At 43.7% G+C, this 22,723-nt stretch overlaps 1 long non-coding RNA gene across 12 annotated transcripts in view; it reads left to right on the forward strand.

Annotated features, from left to right (window-relative positions):
* Positions 1 to 22,723, forward strand: part of LOC147262647 (uncharacterized) — a 234,429-nt gene that overhangs the window by 136,982 nt on the left and 74,724 nt on the right. For 3 of the 12 annotated variants that reach the window (XR_015112447.1, XR_015112439.1, XR_015112441.1), the window contains one exon: positions 2,323 to 2,647. The exons of 7 other annotated variants lie outside the window; for them this stretch is intronic. This is a non-coding gene — a long non-coding RNA (uncharacterized LOC147262647). Of the gene's footprint in view, positions 1 to 2,322; positions 2,648 to 17,642; positions 17,849 to 22,723 lie in introns of those variants that run through there. 2 more of the 12 variants (XR_015112440.1, XR_015112445.1) reach the window with 1 other exon arrangement.

Genomic DNA, 22,723 nt, shown 5'->3' on the forward strand with positions numbered 1-22,723 from the left:
TCGTCCCTGTGTAATATCTCCATAGTTTCCTTACGAGCTCTGATTTATGGTTACACTACACACAAAAATGGCGGTACGAGACAAGAAGGGTTCTCTATAGGCACACTTTTGAAGAATGTTCCCATGAAGGTGCATTTGTTACCTGAAAAGTAGAATATATGTCAGTTAAACGGCTCTCAGTCGAGGAGGTGTCATCGTGGTGAGTGTTGAAGAGAGAAAACGCATTTTTAGACAAACGTGGAGAAATTTGCAGCACTGAGACGTTACCTTTATTTCTTTAATGGTCTTTAAGTCTGGTTCTTGACAGCGACACAGCTGGCTCACATGTTTGGTATCTGGAAGAAAGTCTGCTTTCAGGGGGGCATATCGCCACCGACTGTTCCTACTTTACATTTCTCGGGCTTGTTTGAAGAAGGTGGACATAACGCAAAAACTCAGATGATACTCTTATCTATAATATTAGTGCCGTCTGAAAACACCCCTCTGCTGTCACTTCACATACGATCCCTTCCAGCCCCACCCAGCAGACCTGGGAGCCCCTCCCACCTCCACAGGTGCAGTGTTGGAATGGCTGTATTCGCGGTCATGATGGAGGTGTCGCCTTGAGTGCGACTCAGTTGTGTTGCTCACACCACGCGTCAATGTTAAGCTCCACCACAGTAAAAGTGGGATGTTTGATGTGCTACAAACACCGTTCAATTAATCCGTTTGATACCCTTCCCCCCATCGCTGCTCTCCCTCTCCATCTCTTTCCTCTCTAGCCTCTTTCACGGCGGCAATGAGGGAGAAATATAGATTTGATAAGGCTGCTTGCTCTTGCGCCACATCCATGCAGAGAAAATACATTTCCCCCCGGACAGAGCCGAGTCTCATCCTTCCTCTCTGGAAAGATTACAAAGCAGGCAGGGACGGAGGATGACACTATCTGCCTCGGTATCCCCTCAGCATCAGCCACTGACTGTTCCTGCAACATAGGTTATGATGACAAGACGCCATAACTGCTCAATCTATAATGTCTGGAGTTGCACCTGTCTGCCACCTTGTGTATAATTCATTGTTATGTACTTGTGGATTCCTGCATGACTCACAAGTCTGATTCATTGCAAGGGGAACGAAGCGCTCCAAACCAGCTTTATTATGGAGAGCGAGGTTCTCCTCCGCAGCACCTAAGATAGATCTTTTGCTATGTTATGGCTTTATTAGTACTACTAAATCATTTGAAAGCAATGTGGCTGCAGCACAGATAATTATTGACATTGTATCTCGTAGTTTAATGGGGTAGCACAGACATCGCTCAGTGAGTCGCCAAGGACCCTCACTCCTTTTTTCCTTCTGTTGTTTGTGCATTTCCTCTTTCATTAGATCTTGCAGAAACTTCACTTCATGTGTTTCTATTTTATCTTGATTCTCTTTTATCTGTTTTCTCTCTTCATCTCTTCTTGTCCCTTGCCTCCGTCTCATCAGAGAACATTGTTTTTCCACCCTGCATTGCTACAGTTGCATTTAAGCCATTAGTCTTAAATGCGTCAGTGCTCGGTCTGTTGTTGTTTTCCCTTCTCCTCCTCCTCATCCTCGGCTTTTTCTACGGCTGATGTGTCTTTCATTACCGGGGTCTGACAGCGCTGAGCCGAGTGGACATCTGTTTGTCACTCTCTAATGGGGCTTGGCAGCCTACAAGGTGTGCACAACACCTCGGAGAGAGTGGCCTTCTCCTTCTGTCTCCCTCGGCGGAGGAAAAGACCAATAACACCACCTTACACATTCAGTCCACTGTTCAATTTCACTCCGTGTCCGCATCAGTGCCGTGAATTGGATCAGGCACCTATGGACAAATTCCACATCCACTTGACTTGATGGGAATTGACTACAGCTTGCCAGGATCTCACACAGTGTTATCTTTGATTCTGGCTGCAGCTGTCAATTGCAATATACAGTTTAGAGGAAGTGCGGCTATCTTATTCATTTTGAGTAAATCCTGCCTTTTGCCTTTGGCCTGTCAGCCTTCTATCTGCTGCATCTCTCCTGAGTAAAGGATTCCCAAATAGAACAATTTCAAGCCCAGAGATTTGATACGGACCCAACTGAGTCCCTGAATCCAAATCAATGCAGAAGTCTTAATGTGGTAATATATCATCAGATATTGTTCAGAAATAACACTTAACACTGTAAATACTCAACTATGAGATCCATACCCTGCTCACAATGTACAGTACTTTAACTCCGCAGTACTAGTGCTCGCGTAAGAGTCGACTATGCGACTTGAAGACCAGAATGACAACAATTGTCAATTATAGTTGTTGTTTTTTTTTTTTTTTTTTTTAGGCTTCAAGGAGTTGCTTTGTGCTTGGAAGAAGAAATTTAAGAATAATTTGTTGAAGTCTAATGAGTTTTTGCACAAGAAGAGACTGAATATATTTGAAGAAGTTGCTGCCTGCCACTTGGCGTAGAGAAAAATGCGTTGAAGTTGTTGGACACAGCCTCTGGAGTTGCTTCCACTGTGCAAGAACATGGCTACAGCCGTCTGAGAAGGATGAAAAGGGTGGACAAATTAAAAAAAAATTTGCTTGCAATTGGATGGATCATTTGTCTGTTACAGGCTCGCTTCAACCAGTCAGACCGCCACACAGATCTCGTAGCTGAAGCCAGTCAGTAGAACAATGTAAAACATATATTCCATTGCAAAAAAAATGCCTCAGCGTGTTCTTTGCTCTCGGAAAGAAGAAGTACTGCAGCAGCAAGCTAACATCCTCAGGTGCCGCCATTGCTGCTGGCTTCTCGCTGCTGTTGTACACAACTGCGTCTACACTGCACGTCCTCAACAGACGCTCTGGTCCTCGTGTGACACTTGAAGCCTGGGAGGGAAATGTTGGGTCTATTCGAAGGCAGTTAATTTATCTGGTATGGTTCTTGACCTGCTCTATTTGTAAAGTTGGGATTTGGTGCTATATGAACTGAAATTGGCTGGACAAGATGGTTTTGAAGGAAGTTAATGAAATCCACTCCCGGTCGCCACCGAACCTCATTCACAAAATGTTCTTCAGCACAGGTTTGTTCCTACACACACTGTGAAGCACAGTCTTGAGGCTGCGTGTGGCCCCTTATTCCTGACATCTGTTGTGTAACTGACAACCAGCCAGTCTAGCAAAGACTTGGAATGATATTTTTGCAGAAGAATGTCACAGGAATGAAACCCAATGTCCTGTTTGGATGTGCAAATCAAACTATCAAGATAATATAAAAGCTGGCTGAGTAGAAATGTATGAGTCCTGATGGAGGAGGCAGAGAGGAGAAGAGAGTAAAATGAGCAGAAGAGCTTCAGGAAGTGGCAACAAACAGGGCAAAGCCAGGAATAGAGAGGGAGCGAGTGATCTGAGGCCTTTTCATCAGGGTCTGAGTATGACCGTAAGAGTGCCACAGGGAGCACCCTGTAGTCTACATTAACACAAACACAGATTAGAGCCCACATCTTTGTATCGATCGCCTACCTTAATTTGATCCCGTGGAGGAGGGAGGACATGGAGAGGGAAGGAGGAGAGAATGCAGCCGAGGGTTGAAACATGATGTGGGAGTCAGAAACCTGCTTTTCTCTGCTCGGAGATGAAAGGTTAAAAAGCCTGATGGATCTCTCCGTTTTTAAATGCACCTCTGCGCCTGAGTGTGTGCAGTTCTGTGTGTGTGTGTGTGTGTGTGTGTGTGTGTGTGTGTGTGTGCGTGCGTGCGTGCGTGCTGATGCATTTTTGCAGAGTGTGTTTATCTGCAAGCAGAGTGTGTTAGAATGGGGAAACGCTGGCTAATAACAAGATGTTCCTTTGAAAATCACAGAGCATTCATCCTGATGCGTACTTTCAGGTGAGCGGCACAGGGCAAAATGTCAACCATTAGAAATAAATTGCCTTGTCATGACAACTCTTGACGGAAAGAACAAAACTGGAGAGAAAGTGAGGGAAGAGGAGAGAGTGATAGATGTAGCAAGACGGAAATAGAAAAGGATGGAAAGGCAGGAAAAAGGAGTAAGAGGGAAGATGAAAACACTTCATCTTTTTTGCTCTTTTCCCTCTGAGTGAGCCTGCCAGTACCACCTTCTAAAGCTGCTGAATCTCTTGTTTCCTTATTTTTTTTCCCTTTCTCCATTTCTTTGTCGCTTTCTCTCTGAAGCTTTTCTTTTCCTTGACGAACACCTCCTGGTGTCTCACCCGCCTGTTTAAAAATCACACATCATTAGTGGCTGGCTGCGTTTCCTTTTTATTTCTTGGGATTTTTTTGTCTCTGATCTGCTAATAATTCTTCACTGATGAGCGGCAACAGTTTGATGATAATTTAGTTTTAATAGCACGTAATCGCTCAATGCACCCTAAAATAGAACACACATATGTCATCGCTGTTATCACTCACAACTTGCCTCTGTTTAAATACATATGGTGACATCATCTGGAACAAGTGGTGGGAAAACAGATGCCATCTAGAGGCCACAGCATTTATAACCGCGTAACTTACAGAACACTTGAAATGCCCAAATAAGGGGGTGGAGGCAGCGGTTGTTAGATAAGCTCCTCTCTTTTCCACCTGATGACAGAACGGTCTCAGATCGTATATCAGCATGTCTGGCTGATATCTCCACATGGATGAAGGAACGCCACCTTCAACTGAATCTCTCAAAGACTGAACTTATGGTCTTTCCAGCTTGTCCATCTGCTCAGCCTCAGGTCAGTGTCCAACTTGACTCGAGCCTACTTGTGCCCACAAACTCAGCCAGAAACCTGGGTGTCATGATTGATGACCAGCTGACCTTTAAGGTTCATGTGGCCTCAGTTTCTCGGTCTTGCCGTTATGCCCTCTACAACATCAGGAAGATCAGACCCTTCCTGACCCAACAGACCACACAGCTTCTGGTTCAGGCTCTTGTCATCTCACGCGTTGACTACTGCAACTCTCTTCTGGCAGGCCTCCCTGCAGGCTCATTCAAGCCTCTGCAGATGATCCAGAATGCAGCAGCACGTCTGGTCTTCAACCAGCCCAAAAGGGCACATGTCACCCCGCTGCTGGTTTCTCTTCACTGGCTTCCAGTGGCAGCCAGGATCAAATTCAAGGCACTTCTCTTGGCTCACAAAACACTCACAAGAACGGCTCCAGCCTACCTGGAATCCCTGATCCAGGTCTACTCTCCTTCTCGGCCACTATGCTCTGCATGCCAAAGACGCCTGGTGCTTCCAGCCCAGCGCTGCTCCAAATCTCTAGCCAGACTCTTCTCTTCTGTCGTTCCCAAATGGTGGAACCAACTACCGAACTCTGTGCGTTCTGCTGAGTCCCTTTCTACTTTTAAGAGACAATTGAAGACTCAATTGTTCAGAGAGCACCGAGGCACTGAACCTGACTCTGCTCCTCTTTGTCCTGTGGTAGAATCAGTCAGAGGGTCCAAGACCCAGCACGTAGTGATTATGTAGCACTAACTGGGTTGTGTGATGTTGTATGTCTGTAATATATAAAAAAAAAGGGAGGGGGAGGCGACACTTCTTCTGCCACTAGATGGCAGTACCTGTGACCAAATCACAACTGAAGCACTTTTGCGCTTCCTATGGGCTTTTCCTTAATTAGGTCTGAATTCTTGCTTGTGTTGTACGTCGCTTTGGACAAAAGCGTCTGCTAAATGAAATTGTAGAATTGTAGAAGCTTGGACAGAGCTGCTTTGATGGGGCGTTTGAATAACATACAGTCACTGACCAGGACTTGATACCTGCAGGTGAGTTGGGGTCTCTGGTGGGGGGGTGTTGGCTTACTGTTTTTGTCAAAAGGGGACTCATTTGGACCCAAACCAAGTGTTTTGTGGCTCAACCTAACCAGGAAACAGGTTTGGAACTTGCAACTGGCTTAACTGGAGGACTCGTTAAGGTGACAGTGTCTAGAGACATGTTGTCAAGGTGCTGTGATGTATTCGTGTTACCACTCGCATAAGTTAAGTTCACGAGTTCCTCCTGGGCGGCACCTTAGTTCCTAAATGTCGACTGGAGAGGATTTGTTGTCGTTAATATCTGAGAATCTTGAGCTGATCTGTATTTGTGGCTGGGAGCGGTGCGGTTCGCTTCTGTTGACTGCAGCTGAAGTCTTGTATTTTATTTCTAATTTATTTATTGTGCTGCAGACTTTGAGAGTGGTCCTAGTTCGTATTCTGTTGGCGTTAATTGTGTGTACCATGATTCCTATTGTACTGCTGGCTGAAAGCATCCACCCTACCGGGGGGGTGGGGGGGGGGGGGTTGAGTCAGCTGGTCCAGTTGGAAATCGCTCGGGCTGAATGTTGTTCCCAGTCCAAACATGCTTCAAGTTGTCACGATCCTTTTACTCTGACCAGTTAGATGTTGTGAAGATTTCTCGCTTGTGTTTTGGCTCACCATTTATTTCCAAGTATGATGAGGATGGAGAATGCTGCAGCCCTGGAAGGCAAATTCCCTTTTCCTGCTGCACACCACCTGGGATGTCAGTCCTGATTGTTCCAAAGTGACACCCAGCACCCAGATTCTGCCATCACTTGTCGGCGCTCACAATAACACTCTCCCCAATCCTTCCCTCCCTCTAGCCCTCCCATCCCGTTTCTCCATTCTTTTTGTCTATTCAGCTGCCTGTCTGGAGCAGTGACTGGTTCATCCTCATTTGCTCCACTCATATCCCCAGACTTGACATCGCCAAGCAGCTGCCATCGTCTCCGCTCCCAGTTCTTGCTCTGGATGGCTTTAGAGCTCAGTCTTAAAAACTTTAATCGTGACATTGGGTTATTGTTCATTTAGTTTATCCGTCACAACGGTGTACTTGATGATGGTAATGAGACTAAAAAAAGGCAGAAAACAAGAAAATCAACCTTCAGTTGTAGAGTCATAATTTAGGAATGCCACTAAATTAATCTTCAGTTTTTTTCCTCAATCATTCTTGGTAGAAGTCTAGAATATCTCATTTATTCCACGTTCAGCCCTCAGCGCTTAAATAACTGAATGTCAACGGGATGCAGAGAGGAGGCTTAGGATAACGATAAGGTGATAAAGAGGGGAACAACAAACGATAGAGGGAGTTCCGGGGGAGATTTTGATTGGTGAGTTTGTCTCCAGGTGTTAATCTGCCGATCCCTAATTAATGGCAGCTGAGTCACAGCCAGACCTCCTTCAACGATGCGGGACTAGGACAAGGTAGCCCACTTAATAATTTGTGTTAAAATGTATGGAGATGGAGTGTGTGTGTGTGTGTGTGGGGGGGGGGGGGGGGGGGTTTGGTTGGTTGGTTGGTTGGTTGATGACACACTCAAAAATGGAGGTACAAGGAAAAGAACCGCTTTGTACATACAGATTAACTTTTAAAGGATTTTCCATCAAAAGGTAGAAATGGCAACCGCTGGAAAACAAAACAAGTTGCAGGTTCAAAACTGAAAATTTCAAAATAAGGCAAAATAGGAGTCCAAAACAGAAACTAAAAATTCATACGATCCAGACGGGAGCATGAAAAAGAGGAAATCTACGGGGAGAAAACACACTCACAATCGTCATAAATGTGTGTGACATTATATCCAAATGAGAAATACGCTTTTGAATTGTCGACAAGGATTCATGCTTCATCTTTGGAGGAGTTGTATCCATTTACTTTGACGCACAGGAAGCATTTTGAATGTGAACCTGATTCGAGCCGTGGGGTTAAATCTGAACAGAGAATGTGCTCAGGTTGTGACGTGTGTGTGTGTGTGTGTGTGTGTGTGTGTGTGTGTGTGTGTGTGTGTGTGTGTTTGTAAAGCTGTTTTACAGGTGGTGTTTCCCTGTAACACAGGCGTGTGAGCTTCCATTATGACGCTCTAAGCATTGGTTCTCATTTGTCAGTCATACCACAATGAACCCACTTTGCAGACCGCTATATTTACTCTCCAGAGAATCCATGGAAATGGTCACACAGAGACATACAGGGCATGACAACTGCATGCATTCATGCAAACATACCAACCCACGAGACATGACATCACAGGAAGCATCCAGAAGGAACCTCAAAGCTGTGCAAAGACTGACTGTCACACACAGTTTGGAGGAACCACACACTCCATCAGCAGTGGCGGAGTTTGAAAGCCTGTCTTCCCTCTGAAGTAGAAAATATTACAGCACATTCCAGAAATCCACAGTGGGACAAACTCCCACATCAGGCTTTTATATCTGCTCTTCCTTCTGTAAACACTTTCCTCAAAAATCACCCATCGACACAAATTCAGTCAGCGCCGCATCGCTCAGCCTTCCCTCTGCAGCAGAGCCCGCTAGCCTTGGGCTACATGCTGCCTCTGATTGCTACGCACCCTGACTAACAGCACATCAAAAGTAGCCTCCGTACAGGGATTGTATGTGTTATTTTTACATGGGTCATTTTGACTCTTTATCACAGATTAAAAGGCTAAAGACAAATGAGGAGGAACTAAGTAATCCCTCCCCAGTCTCGGCAGGGTTTGATTTAATCAGATTGATTCTGACAATAAATGGTTGAAAAGGTTTTTGCGCTTCATTCTGACGCCGCTTTGTTCAATCTAGATGTCTTCATACATCTGATTAGTAGGGTAGATTTTAGTCAAATTACAGGACCAGTAAATCGCCTAATGTCATAAGACGATTTCATTTTGGCCATGTACTCCATACAGTCATTGTTCAAACATGGTTTAATTTGCCTAAAGAGATCGACATCATTCATTATTTCAAGAGACAAAAGCATAAAAAAACGATGGTGAAAATGAGGAAATTAGGATATTTGGTCCTCAGATTTATCTGGAGCCCCCAGGAGGAAGTCCTGACCTGTTACGGAAACCACTGAACCGTTTAATTTGCCTAATTCTTAATGAGTGTGTGTGCTGCTCTGCCGTGGATGTTTTTATGTCCCATTTAATGGTGAATCAAAGTCATATTTCTTCATTGTGATAAGGGAGTGCAGGGCAACAGTAGAAGGAGTGTAGTGCAGTAGAACAAACAGCAAGAATGGAAGATTGTCCATTATTCCCAGCATTTTATTGAAGTCCACACTCAGACAAAAACACACACACACACACACACACTGCGTCATTTTCACTTTTTGGCATTTTTTCCAAGTGCGATCTCGACCTAAACGAAGCGGAGCAGTGCTGGCTCCAGGCGAACATCACAAACATGCATACGATTGTGTAGAGGGGAAAAGGAAATTGAAATTTTGTTAAACACACACACACACAAACACACACAGGCACTGATTTTTTTCCCCCGCATTGTTTATCTCATGCTGTGAAAGTATGTTTCATGGGAAGACAGTGAATGTTGCACCTGTCAGTCCCTGATTATCAAGCCATGTTCTCTGCAGAGAACACATACACGCACCTACACACACACCTACACACACACACACACACACACACACGAGCCAGCCTTGTTCATAAACTCAGTGAAGCTTAGAGATTTTCTCTGCTAATTGCCCATGCTAATTTTAGCTTCAGCATGGCAGTAAAAGTAATAGCACAAAGACTTTACTGACACTTCCATGTTACTGTGTCCTTGATGCTTTTCAACACAGCTTGTAAGTCTACATCTCACTTGTACGGGTTTCCTCCTTCATCAAATCGGTACACAGTCAAGGTGACGACTATTTTCCGTGTAAAGATTTGGGTGAGCAAGAAAAGAATGCAAGTAGCTCTCAGATGGTTAATCGCGGTCAATAACCGAGCACATACAGGTTCAACAGAAGCACCTTATTCCTGCTACATTACTGCTTATTTTTCTTTGCCACAATTAAAACCCTCTCTCTGAAATGCGCCACTTATTGGCATGAGCTGTGACCTCCAATCACAGCTTGACCTTTGAACTCCTGAGCCTGGCGCTGGGATATTCCCATTTGGCGAGCCTGGGTATTGACACAGAGGTTATTGGTTCAGCTAATTGCTATTTGCATAGCTTTATTAGTATCCCAGCACTGCCTCTGTGACATTTCAATCTCTTCTCCTCCCTGACTCAGTCTTGCTCCTCATATTCTGGGGAGAAGAATTAGACAGTGTTTGGTGTGTTATTAAGTATTCATGCTTAAAGTGGCGAATGGCAGATCTCAGTTGAAGGAGTCATGGAGGAGGAGAGCAAACATTAATATGCGCTTGATAACTTTCTGTCTGTGTCCTTGTTTTCACACCCACTTTGTCTCTGCAGACTTTCCCTCAACACTTATTGAGAATTGTAAACTACTGAATTTGAATGATGCGTGATAGAAAGAGGAAAAATGTCTTTGCGTTTTTGAGTTTTAAGCTATTCATTAAAAATAAATGTGACACACATTTGTTGAATAGTTATGGAAAATTGATGTGAATGAGTCCCAATGCAAACAATAGTAGCCTTAGCAAGTCTCTGGTTTGTGGTCTTCTTCACCAGACAAAACCTCTGCTGATTGTTGTAAAATGGTGTGAACATGCATCACCTCTCTGAAATGGAGGCACAGTGAAAAGCGTGTGCATCTGTGTTCTTGGCCTCAAATTGTTGTGGCATGACGTTGAAGCCCTGAAACCCACGTTCGGAGATGAGCAAGCAGGGTCACATGATTTAGAGCTTTCCAGCCCCAAAAAAGAAGAAAAAATTGGCTCCAATTGACCCATCTTTTCAAACAAGTCGAGTTTTTAAATCTGCACTACAAATTTTAGTGTTGAAGGACTTTCTGCCCATGTAGAGATGTTGAAAATTAATTTTTGAGCTTGGAAAAACACTCGGTCCAGTATTTTTCAACTTAATGACTATTTCTACTTGTTTTGAAGTCTAATGAATTAATAGAAACCACAATTAACTGGTTTCAGTCCAGTGTTCAGTGAGCACACTGTGACTAGCTGCAGGGGGCAATTGTTAGTAAAGCAGTAAAGCGGTTGTTTTTGCCACTGAAAGGTTCACTGTTGTTCTTTCATTCCCTGCGTGACATTTGAATTACAAACTTTGCTAGGAAGTTGAAGCATCAAAGTTTATGAGGTCAATTTGCAAAAAGGGATGGCATTGAATTTTAACCATTTTTAATGTTCTTATGCCACCAAAAGAACGTGAAAAGAAAATGTGTTTGGTAAAGAGCGGCGCAGGAATGAGTCCTAAACATCATGTTTGTGTCCGTGTCACGTGTGTGGTTCTCGTCTCATGAAGTCAAAGAATTTTTGCCCAAAAGGGTGAAATAAGGTCTGTGGTTAACACTCGCTGAAGATGCTTTAGCTTGTTTTTCCAGTTGTGGTGACATTGAAGACACGCGTCTGCAGTATAGTTTGTTTGTAGCATAACATTAGCTTTGCACTGCTAAAGACTGCATTTTGCACACTTAAGCAATCCAAAAATGGAGTTCTTTTGTGATGCTTATCTGGCTGAACAAAACGGTATGAAATACTGACAACTTAATAGAGTTTATCTCCAGCGATAATCCAAACTCCACTGTAACATTCCCATTGGCGTCTGTCAGGGGAACCAACGGAGACACTAACTTCTGTGTTGGCTACCAAAACAAGTTCCTCCAGCAGATATTGAGTTTGCTCTCCAAGAGTTGTTGATGCGGGCTTCACTCACACGTCACAAGTGGAGTGACAAACCAAACAGCAACAGCTCTGACTGGGCCGCTCACAGAAGCTGCAGATGACCAACACATCACATCTGTGTTATGACCTTAAAGCATAAGGACAACGTAAGAAAATGTCCAACAATTCTTCTTTTTGTTGGGACAATGAACTTGAACCCACTCGATGCACCAATGGCAAATATGTACTGTGCGTTTCCAAAGTTTGGCAAAAAGACCACAACTCGTACTACGACTGCGAAGACGACGACTTATTTGTGGTTTAGAATTCCCTCCCACTGCGCCGTCTGTCTTGTACCTCTGCCACCCTCTACGGGGGTGCCATGTTTGTATGGTTTTGGTGTGTGTGTGTGTGTGTGTGTGTGTACTCATGCCATTTCCCTCTTTATGTCTTCATGTTTGTCCTGTGGTCTCTTAATTTAGAGTGTGTGCATGTCGGACAGCCTGACGGCGTGTGTGTGTGTGTGTGTGTGTGTGTGTGTGTGTGTGTGTGTGTGTGTCTTTCAGAGTGAAATGTCAGTCTCATTTCGCTGTTATTACTTCAGGGACAAAGAGGACGGCTTTCCTCTGTAATCTCAGCCTCCCTGTGGCTGCTGCTTGAGCCCCTGACGTACCCAACACACTCGCCACGGTTACACGGAGGCTTTTAAACACCTTATCCTCAGACTACTCCATTAGAACTGCAAAACATTTTGTTTTGCCTCTACATTCCTGCTGCGCACAGCGCTGTGAGACGGTGGGTGAAAGGTGACAAATGATTTGGTTAAAAGCATCACAAAAAGAGTGTTTGATTGACTGATTGATCGTGATGGACTTGCCTGCAGGGATGTGGATCAGAATAATGAACAACTTCATGCCAGGGGGGCTTTCTTGTAAAAGACCTTCAGTCCAAAACACCTCAAGAAATATTTGTTTGAGAATTACTGGCACAGCATATGGGGCTACTTGTCAGAGCTCATTCTTAGACATTACTCCGCTCGCCGCATCATCTACCAGTCAACAGTCTAGCACCATATTTAAACTGCAGGAACTTTCAATCGCTCCCAGGATGTGTCAACAATTATTCAGCCACCCCAGCACCTTCCTGCAACCTCAGATTCTCCAGTATCTTCTGGAACCTTCAGGAATCTGGTCTTGGGGTTACTTGAGTTAAATTATTTAACTGTTGTGCTTCAGAGAGTTGTTCAGACACACAAGAGATCAGAGCACCTACACAAATCCCTGCTGTGAGATCCTGAAGCTAAATGCTAGACATTCTTTTTAATTGTTGGTGGAAAATACAGTATACTGTATGAAGGTCTGGTGAGGTTTAGGCACAAAACTCACATGGCTAGGCAGCGGTCATAGTTGAGGCTGACGTACAAATGAACCTGAAATGGCTTCAGGTGTAGGCAGCATGGTGGTGCAGTGGTTAACATGGTCTTCTCTCAGCTAGAAGGTTGTGGGTGGAGCCCCGGCTGGAGCACGGGGTCTTTCTGGGTGGAGTCTCCATGTTCTCCCTGTGCCTGCGTGGGTTCTCTCTGGTACTCCAGCTTCCTCCACAGTCCAAAGACATCAAGAGGGGACCAGGTTAATCCAGACTCTAAATTGACCGTAGGCGTGGCTGGGAGAGCCAATGGTTGTCTGTCTCTATGTGTTGGCCCTGCCATGGACTGGTGACCTGTCAAGGGTGAAGGCTGCTGGGATAGGCTCCACCCACCACCACCCTTAACAGAAAACAGAAAAAAATGAATGGATGGATGGATGGCTTCAAATGTTGTGATATTTCGTTCTGCCAGCGTCCCCATGTCTCACGAGAACTCTGCAGTTTTACTGCCACATCAGCTGCTCTCAATGTCCTGATGCTTCTCTAAGAACACTTTCCCCTGCCACAACAATGACGACATCTGTAACTCTTACAAATATTAAAAACTAAACTTAAAAAAGGTAATCTCCTTTCTCACGCTTTTCTCCTCTCCTGTATGATTTATTATTGCCCATTTGCATCTTTCAAGGACTGTACACTCCTCTAGTATTCATATTTGCTGTCTAATTTAATTCATGCGACAGTTCTGAGGACGCTGTCATGCTGCAATCGTTCTCCATCTGGAACATACTTTTTTTTCTGAAAGAACACCCTCTATAAATGAATCCTGAATTATTATTAACTCAAACTGTAATAATTCACAGCTACAGGGAGCCATTTCTCTTTTTCTCTCCCGTTTGGTTTCATGTCAGCCCAACTGCTGGCCTTTCCCACACGGAACCAGCTGTGCTTCAGCTGACGGCGAATATGTTAGCATGCTAATGAGGCCTATGTGGAGGCCTATGTGTACATACTGTGTAGGAGGGGAAAAACAGTGCCCTCAACCCCATTCCCCTGAGCCTGAGGGAAGAGATGTCTCTTAAAAACACTGATATGCATCTGTTAACTCGCAGCTATAGATGCGCTGCAAGAGGTGAGAGGGTCAGTTTCATATCGCTAATGTGTGTTTTCTTTTTCACCCTGCAAACGGAGACAATAAGAGGTGCAGGAGAGGAGGTGAAGAGGAGAGGAAGGGGGCAGACGAAATTGAAATCCAAGTCAGTGGATAAAGAAACAGGACTCTTCATTTTGCCTTGTTGTGCAACCATGTATATTTCCCACCCGCCATCGCTCTTTCTCTGTCTCTAGCTCCCTGCCCTGCAGCGTCCCCGTGATGATTGATACACAGCGAGAGTGAAGCTAGCTATAGAGACAGAGAAAACCATGCATAAAAGATGAGCGCAGTTTATTGTGTTTTCCTGGGGGCCGAGGAGAAAGCTGAAGTTATGGATTTATGCGCTGTGTGATTGGATGAGAGCCCAGACCCCTGGGACAGATGTTGAGCACAGAGGTGGTGGTGCTGGTGGGGTTGGGGTGGGACTTGTGTCGGACAGGTGTGGATCACTTGATGACAAGCGGCAGGTTTTGCTGTGGCTGCAGGTCGTGCGCGACTTCGGGGATGAAAGGCGGTATCATAATTTCATTATAGGCGTGTGACCCCTCCTCTTTATTCAGCAGGCGAATGGACTGGTTGTCTCTCACAGCGGAGTGTCACCTCGCTGGATTACACTGATTAATTGGGTGGCTGATATGTCGGGTCACTACTTATTCAAAATTGGATATCAGTCAGCATGATGGATATGACGGAGTTTGTATGATGACAGTGTTTAATTGATCAATTTCTGTGAGAAGCCATTAAAGTGGAATCATTCTAATGAGACATTTTGATTGGATTCTAGTCTGCTTGTATATTTGCCTCTTATTATCATGGTGAGTTTAAGTGTCCTATTTACTACATACATGTGGTTAATGAGCTTTTTCCACCCTGCCAAGAATAAAATGATGATGAAAACTCTGAATGATAGGGACTTTTATGCTACTTGTTCAGACATCAAGATTCAAAGTGAAAAAAAGTTCCCCTTTTTTGAGTCAGACAGGGATGTTGTACTTTTGTAGGCTGACAGAAAGTTAGCATCTTCATGCCGATGATTTATACATTGAATTTTGTGACTGCGGACACTCGGCTCTGTATTTGAGACTGCAGCTCAATTGTAAATAGTCGTTTTCAGACATCATTGCTGTTGTTCGCCATTAGACTTCATTAGCTTCAAGCGAAATACGTGTGGCTGCCTCTTTCTGCAATTTGGAGTCACAAAGAAGTCACATAGGAGGAGAAAAAAAACATCTTAGTCAAAAAACAAAATAGAGTCATGAATTTAAATTGACAAAAAATACCATTTATTGAGTTTTGTAAATGATTTGTAGTTTTTTAAATGTTGATTAATATCGGTGAATAAGATACTGCGTAGCTTGACTCCCATCACTTCGGAATTCCTTCAAACAGCTCCAGGTGAAACACGACAAACAAGATCAACAGCGGGGGGAGGCTCCTCTACCAAATAGTGCTCACCGTTCTCATGAACGTCTTATGTTGTGGATCGAAGCGAAGTAAAATCTGGTCAACTGGACGTAAGTTTATCTTGAAATTTTCAAGATAAACTTACGTCCAGTTGACCAGATTTTACTTCGCTTCGATCTACGATGACCTGGATGAATGAGAACCTACACAGACGTCTTATATTGTGTTTCTGATCTGTCCTACCAGAGGATATGCATTAGTGCTGTGTATCATTGTCATGATTGTTGTCTTTGTTTTTAATGCTTATGTGCAATATGTGTCCAGGGACAACAGATGTGCTACATCTCGTACAAATATATCCATTGTTCACTGTCCCTGTTTCAAATAAACAAAAGATACTTCATTGTGAGTACTTGAAAGGCAAGGTTCACTTTTTGGGACAAGTATCATCATAACTGACCTGGACATTTATATTTAACAGTACCTCAGATTAACGCTGTGGAGCCCACGTCATCTGACATGGTTCCATACTGCATGAATAGCTGCAGTCATAAAATAAATAAAGGCTGTTTCCCAGCCATGGTGACGTTAATGTACAGAGTACTGCGTGGCAGCGGCTCTGAACGTGTTCCTCTTGATTATAGACAGCTTAATTGTGGCTCGTGGTCTCCAATCACGCCGTCTCTCAGAGAAGCTTGTATTGATCGCTGGTCCTGGAGCCCGAGTAAATCTACCTTATTGATCTCCTTTGATTCTTTTGTTTCATATCCCCCCAGCTCAACTAATTGGGCTATTCTTTGTGGACAAGACTGACTTTTATGCCTGATATTACAGAGCTGTATTTACTCCCTTGGGGGGAGGCAAATTAAAGTGAGCGTTTCCCCCTTCTTCTCCTTCCTCTTTTTTCATACTGGTATAATTCATATAAACCCGTTTTCTCCAAGATGCTCATAAATTCAGAGAAGAAATCATTATTTTCTCATAAATGTGATGATATTGCTCTCATCGAGCGGCTTGTGATGTAAAGGCACTTTATGAGATGGGCTATCTATCCCTCATGTCACATGGCAGCTGTCTGGATTTGTGATTGGCTGAGCAGAGTTGGCAGTAATGCCATTTCATTAAATAGAGACACACAGACAGCTTCCATCTGGGAACAGAGGATTCTCCTCATCTGTCTCTCCACCGAGGGGAGTTAAAGATGAAAAGTGACCCAATGCGGTCCGTTCACTCTTCCACTTTCCCTTCCAGGGACACGGTGTCTCTGTAAAGACTGTCTGTCTCTGTGACTGGCAATCTAGTAAACAGAGATGCATTGATGCCCGTGCATCCCCTTTAGCCCTGAGGCCAGTATTGACCAATGCATTACTCTGAAGTTCTGTCCAGCTAGAGTGATTAGAGCATTTAGCTGAGATTTACTCAATGGTGAGAGAGACAGGACTTTCTGAGCAAGATGGAGTGCTCTGCAGGGGGGAGGTTGTGGGTTCAGATCCCTGGTGGCAGCTTGGCGATGGCCTGGAAGAGCTGCTTCATTAGACATTATTCACTCTGAGAATTATGGATGCATATGTTCCGGGTAGACAAAGCGAGCATCTTGGGAGAAAGGTGTGGAACAAGGAAATACATTATGCTTCAGTGGTTAGGAGAACGCAGATGGCAAATCTCCATTCTGTTGTTACTGGAAGAGACGATGGGATGTTAATGGAACCCGTTTATAAGAAGAATGACACACATTATGATGTTATTATATTCCAAATATTAAATACATTGTTCCCTAAATGATTCCAGGGGCTATCAAATGTTTAAAGATATACATATTTATTATGTGGGCTTTAAGCGTTTCACACAGACCAAATAGAACCAAATGGAAGTCCCCAACACATTTATGCTGCTCGTGAAGCTGTAAACTGTCATTACCATATTGTTCTGAATATAAGACAAGCCTAGAACACTATTCCCCTTTTTTAAGACATATATTTGGAGAAAGCCTTTTTAAAGACCAACTCATATTCTCTTTTACTAAGAAAATTCTTCTATTTGAGCATAACTAAGCTAGTTAGAGGGGCACACTCATTTCACAGGCATTTGTACCACCTATTTTGTATTGACATGTAAAAGTATTATTGTATTATAGTATTGACATGTAAAAGTATTATAGTAATATAAGGCAACCCCATTTTTTGGAATTATTTCTGAGAGAAATCCCTTTCTTGTTTTATGCTTCTTAAAGGCTGTACAGAACAGACTTGAGCCATCGTGAGAATAATTTGCTGACATCCTGAGGAGAAGAGTCAGGGTTGCCCTGGTAAGCAGTGCTGGGCTCTAGACCTGCAAAGAGTCGGTTCTCTTCTGGAACCAGTTTTTGTGGCTTTCAGTTGTTGTTGAAACAGAACTGGGCACCGCCCTTCAACTGGTTCGGTCCAAAAGCAATAAATGTGTCCCTTATCACCTTTGTTTGATGTCTTGGGTTTCGGTCACCAGTCTGCTAGCAAATTGTATAGCATCAGTCAACAAAAGCTAACAAGAGGCAATAGCGTGAAGTGAAAGACTAGAGTATGTTTTTCTGCTGTTTTGGGGGATGACTGTTTTCAGTAAAAAAAAAAAAAAAAAAAAAACTCGTGAGTAAAGAGAAAGTTGCTGTAGCCATGTAGCTAATCCTGAGCAGCTATTGGTCTAACTTCAAGTCAGTCTCTGTCTATCGCTGTGTTTCAGCACTTGCAACCTGCATCCTTCATGTTCAACAGCCGATCTTTCAGCAGCTCAACAGCCCATTTGTTATTATTCATGCATACGTTCACAATGATTCATACAAACACAACACATCCTTATTCATTTGGCTCTGTTCTTGGCATTCCCCCTGTGGCAGCTTAAGAGTGACAGCATCATTCTTCTTGCAGGAAGCTAAGACACTGTGCTGTTAGTACATTTATAACTTTTGTCAAGGACTGACGGATAAACGACACATTTTTCTTCTCCGGCCATTTCTGTTAAACATTAAACGCACGCTACTTTCAGTGAAATTGGAGGTATTTTGCTGTGGGCTGAACTGAATGTTAATGAGTCAGATACTGTAAAACTGAGCTTTGGGACCACACGGTAAACTGAGTCGCTGTAGAGCGCAGTCAGCCACCGTCCAGTGAATGTACTGAAGTGGTCAACACATACATGGATGGCCTGTGGCTACCAGGGCTCGTCTGCCAAACGAGGCCAGCATTAAACATCGTGTTGACAACCCTGCAAACAACTTCTGGGTGGAGGGAAGAATTCATTTCATCTCAGCAGGTTGCAGGCTGCTTGAACAACAAAAACAGAAGTAGGGGAGTGGATGCCTCTGCCAAGTCAATATGACATCATCAGATCCATATCCTGCTCTGGATTTATTTACGAAATGGGATGAATTGTTACTCAACCTATGTTCTATCATTAAAATCCATTCACAACTTTTGGAGATATCCTGCAAATAGACAGAATAATAGAATAAATCAATGCCGGTGATCATATTGCATCCATGGTGGGCTTGGGATGATTTTGAAATGTTCTAATCCGTTTGCTTCCAAGCAAAAAACCCCAGCTCCAGCCAATATATGGAATTTCAGCACTGATATCCTAGTTGTCTCAGTCAGCAGCCACATGTCCACCTGCAAATGCTAAACAAGCAGAGGAACTGCAATGAAATTGCAAGACAATGTCTCTTTGAACACATTTGCACAATTCAAAATCAGAAATGTACCCCATCCTAATGCCTGGTGGAGGGAGCATGTACTAAAAGGTTATGCACTAACAGAGTGAAGGAATATAAAAATTAATGGAGAAGAAACTATAGACTAGAGTACAGAGTTTGGAAAAGAAGTCAATTTCAGAAGACAAGCTGAAAGTAAAAATACCAGCAAGCTTAATCAAGCACAGAGGATCTCAGACCAGAGCCTGAACCTACACTTGAGCCTGAGCCAGAGTTTATCAGTCAGTACATTATCTGCATGCAAGACTTGACCGCATCAACGAAGTCTCCAGGAGGACAGATCAGAGGACAGTGGCAACGATGGCCCAGAGTTCCTGGGTAACAACTGGTATAGAGAAAGAGTTGACGGTAACCACACGCTTGTAAAAACAAGTGGTAAACAACTGCTAAATGAATTTGGCAACGATTGGTTTTATGGTGCTGTCTTGTGGGGGAATGGGGACCATTAGCTGTAATGAAAATGACAGCAGTAGCTGGGCTTACTGAGGACTTGAATATGTCCCTGAGCACTCTCCTCTCTCCTTTTGTATTGACTGTTGATGTGGTGAATGAGTCTTCATGCAGCATCCTGACGAAAAACAATATTGCTGCCAAGCCCCCCAGAATTCCAAGTGTATTCGCTTTTTTGTGGTGTGTTGTAACGTGATTCCTATTCTGAGTGAACATACATCATGCTAACACACACTTCTGCTTATCAGCATGTCTGCAAAGCATGGCCGTGCTTCACATTGCATGTTTACCGCAGTTGCCCAGTTTGAATGCCAGCCCCAGTTCTGAATTACATGCATTCGAGAGCGAGCGCTGGCCTTGTACCGTCAGCGAGGAGGTGTCATGTTTGGTTACACTCTCTGTAAGGAGCTCCTCTTTTCATTACCCTCGCTTTTAAATGGGCCAGACCATAGCAACATGTGGCAGTGATCAATTTGAATGTCATTAACACAGAGGGCTCGAAGGTGCAGCCTTCATTCTCCCCACTCCCTAAACCGCAGTAATTGAATCAAGGAAACGGGCGGCGTTTGAGAGCTCCTGGTCAAGCTAACAAAAGGATTATTAACATCGCCAATGACATTGTATTTACCAAAGAGGGTGAGGGAACGGTGCCATTTACAAAGTAATTTGCGGCTGTGATGATGCAAGAATAAATAAATTTGTTGTTGAAATAAAGTGTGTGGGTAGTGGGACATGAAGGAGGAGTCCTGTACGTTCTAAGGTGAGCTTTGAATGACTGGTGACACTGTTTAATGTTTGATGCTTAGAGAACATCATGTTTAATATTCAAAACACAACTTGTCCTCATCTAACCATCAGAACTACACAAGCATTAATAGCTTACATGTCTTTGTGTGCTTGCAATCATCTTTGGCCTCCCGGAAGCATTTTTTATTTTTTCCTCCATGTGTGCTTGTTGATTTAGACTGCTGTAGAGTGTCGCGGGTGCCAGATTCACTCTATTTTCTGTGAGAATAAAAATCCGAGCCCATCTGCAATTTGTCTTGATTAAGCAGGGTCTCCATCTGCGAGCGCCGATCTCCTGTTGGTGTCTTTTCCCATTTGCAATATATTTCATTCCACCAACCCCCGTGTCCACTGAACTGTCCCACCTCCTTCTCCAAGCAAAAGATTAACAGATTAGAAGTAACATGATTGCCTGCTTCCTCTTTTCTTTTGTGCCTGTCGCCTTTTTCTTCCTTTTTTCAGGAAGAACTGAGGGAAAAAAATCATCAGCTCCATGATTTGCCTCTTTGTGTCATCGTCTGCAATATCAAGCCAGTCGAAAGCACTTAATGTCCCCACTATTCTAATTTCCATCTGTCATTTTGTCCATGTTCTGTATCGCATGAAGCACATGCCCACACACATTCATTAGAATTCAGCAGAGATGTATAGTGTGACCAGGCCTATTTCTCTAGATTAGTATATAGAGGCCTATCACACACCTCAGCAATGCGTAGCCAATAACTGAAAAAAGCCCATGACTGAAAAAAATGAAAAGAGATAGAGGTTGATGAAATGGAGTGGATGAGAGAAAATAGAGCTGGAGTAGAAAATTTTAGTGGATGCAGTGAGCAGCAGCAGAGAGATGGTTCAGTGAGAAGAGAGTGGTGAAGCAAAGGATGGAGGATCTAGCGAGCTGGGTGGCATTAGTAGGGAAAGCCTCTACACTTGTGCTAGATAAGAGATGGCCCTGGCCAATGATGTGGAATGGTTCTGATTGGCTGAGCCTGATCCCCCAGCAGAGAGAACCAGGCTCTTCAGAGCAGCACCGTAACACTGTCGGATATTTCATCCCTCACTCCTACAGCCATGACTACTGGAGGGTACTGCAACTCTGACCTCGTCCTCGTAGCACTCAACATTGCATACTTCACTCCTGTAGCAGTCCACAACCAAAACACCTGTCCTGGATCATTGCTGGTTTTGTATATCCTTTCTCAACCACAGCCTAACATTAATGACATGACTAAACTGTAAAGTGAACTGAAGGGTACACAATGGTCTTTCAACAGGGTTCACTCCCTTCCACAATTGCGGCTTTGAGGTAAACACTTGTACCTCTATGTTTTTTTTAGTTGCAAATTTAAAAAACAAAACAAAACTATCTGTACTTGTAGAGGACATACCTCTGCAAAGGCCACTTGGCGTCAGCTAACCAACCCCTTCACAATGTGTGGTTCAGCTTCCCACAAGTGTTGCAGACTCCGCTCAGAGTGCAGTGCGATATGAGCAAGAAAACACTGATATTACAACACAACACACAGAATGCATATGGCTATAATGAGGCCTATGAACAGGGGCAGGAATGGAACGTTGTATAGAAACCAAAATGGTCTTATTTGGGGTAACGTCAACATAAATGTGGCCACTTACTATTCTGACACTTGTGGCTTTGTATTTGTTTTTTTTTATACTAATGACCAAAACCGTGACTACTTTTGGTCATCCTGACCTCACTGTAACCTTGCTAACCAGCTTGCTATGACTATGTAGCATAGAGAATTTGGCAGTAGGAGCTGAGGAGCCATCTGGAGCAGCGGGAGGTTTTTCCCAGTGGGCCGGTCGACCTGTCGGCCAGCAGCAGTGCGAATCCAGTAAACACAATGCAAAATATAGTCCTGTGTTGTGTTGTAGTCCTGGTGTGTGAGTAAGAATGCATGAATAAGTGTGAGATCTCTCTGGGCTTAGTGTGATTCCAAAGTGGCTGAAATATGTGGAAGAGAGCATGAAACATTCAGCTTGTAGTTGTGAAATAAACAGAATGGAAACTCAAATTTGAAGAGGAAAAAAAATGAGAGAAAAATGTATAATTCTTTCTGCTTTATAAATGCATTTTTCTGTTGGCAGCTTTTACTTATTGGCTGAAACTGCTGCTGTCAAATGTAAATTGTCATTTTGGGGGCACATCTGTGTTTCTCAGACAAAAATGTAAAAAATCTGCAGCATGACAACAAGCTGGCAATACACAAGAGGATTTTCATACAGGATTTCATGCAGTTTATAATGTGTTCTAGTCTGCACTAGTTTGGGCCAGTCAGCTTTGCAAGTTGGCACAGAAATGTATGAGTATGTTGTGG

Source organism: Aulostomus chinensis, chromosome 4, assembly GCF_037954235.1.
Source record: "Aulostomus chinensis isolate RoL2024-O1b breed Wild chromosome 4, RoL_Achi_v1.0, whole genome shotgun sequence".
Lineage (NCBI taxonomy): Eukaryota > Metazoa > Chordata > Actinopteri > Syngnathiformes > Aulostomidae > Aulostomus > Aulostomus chinensis.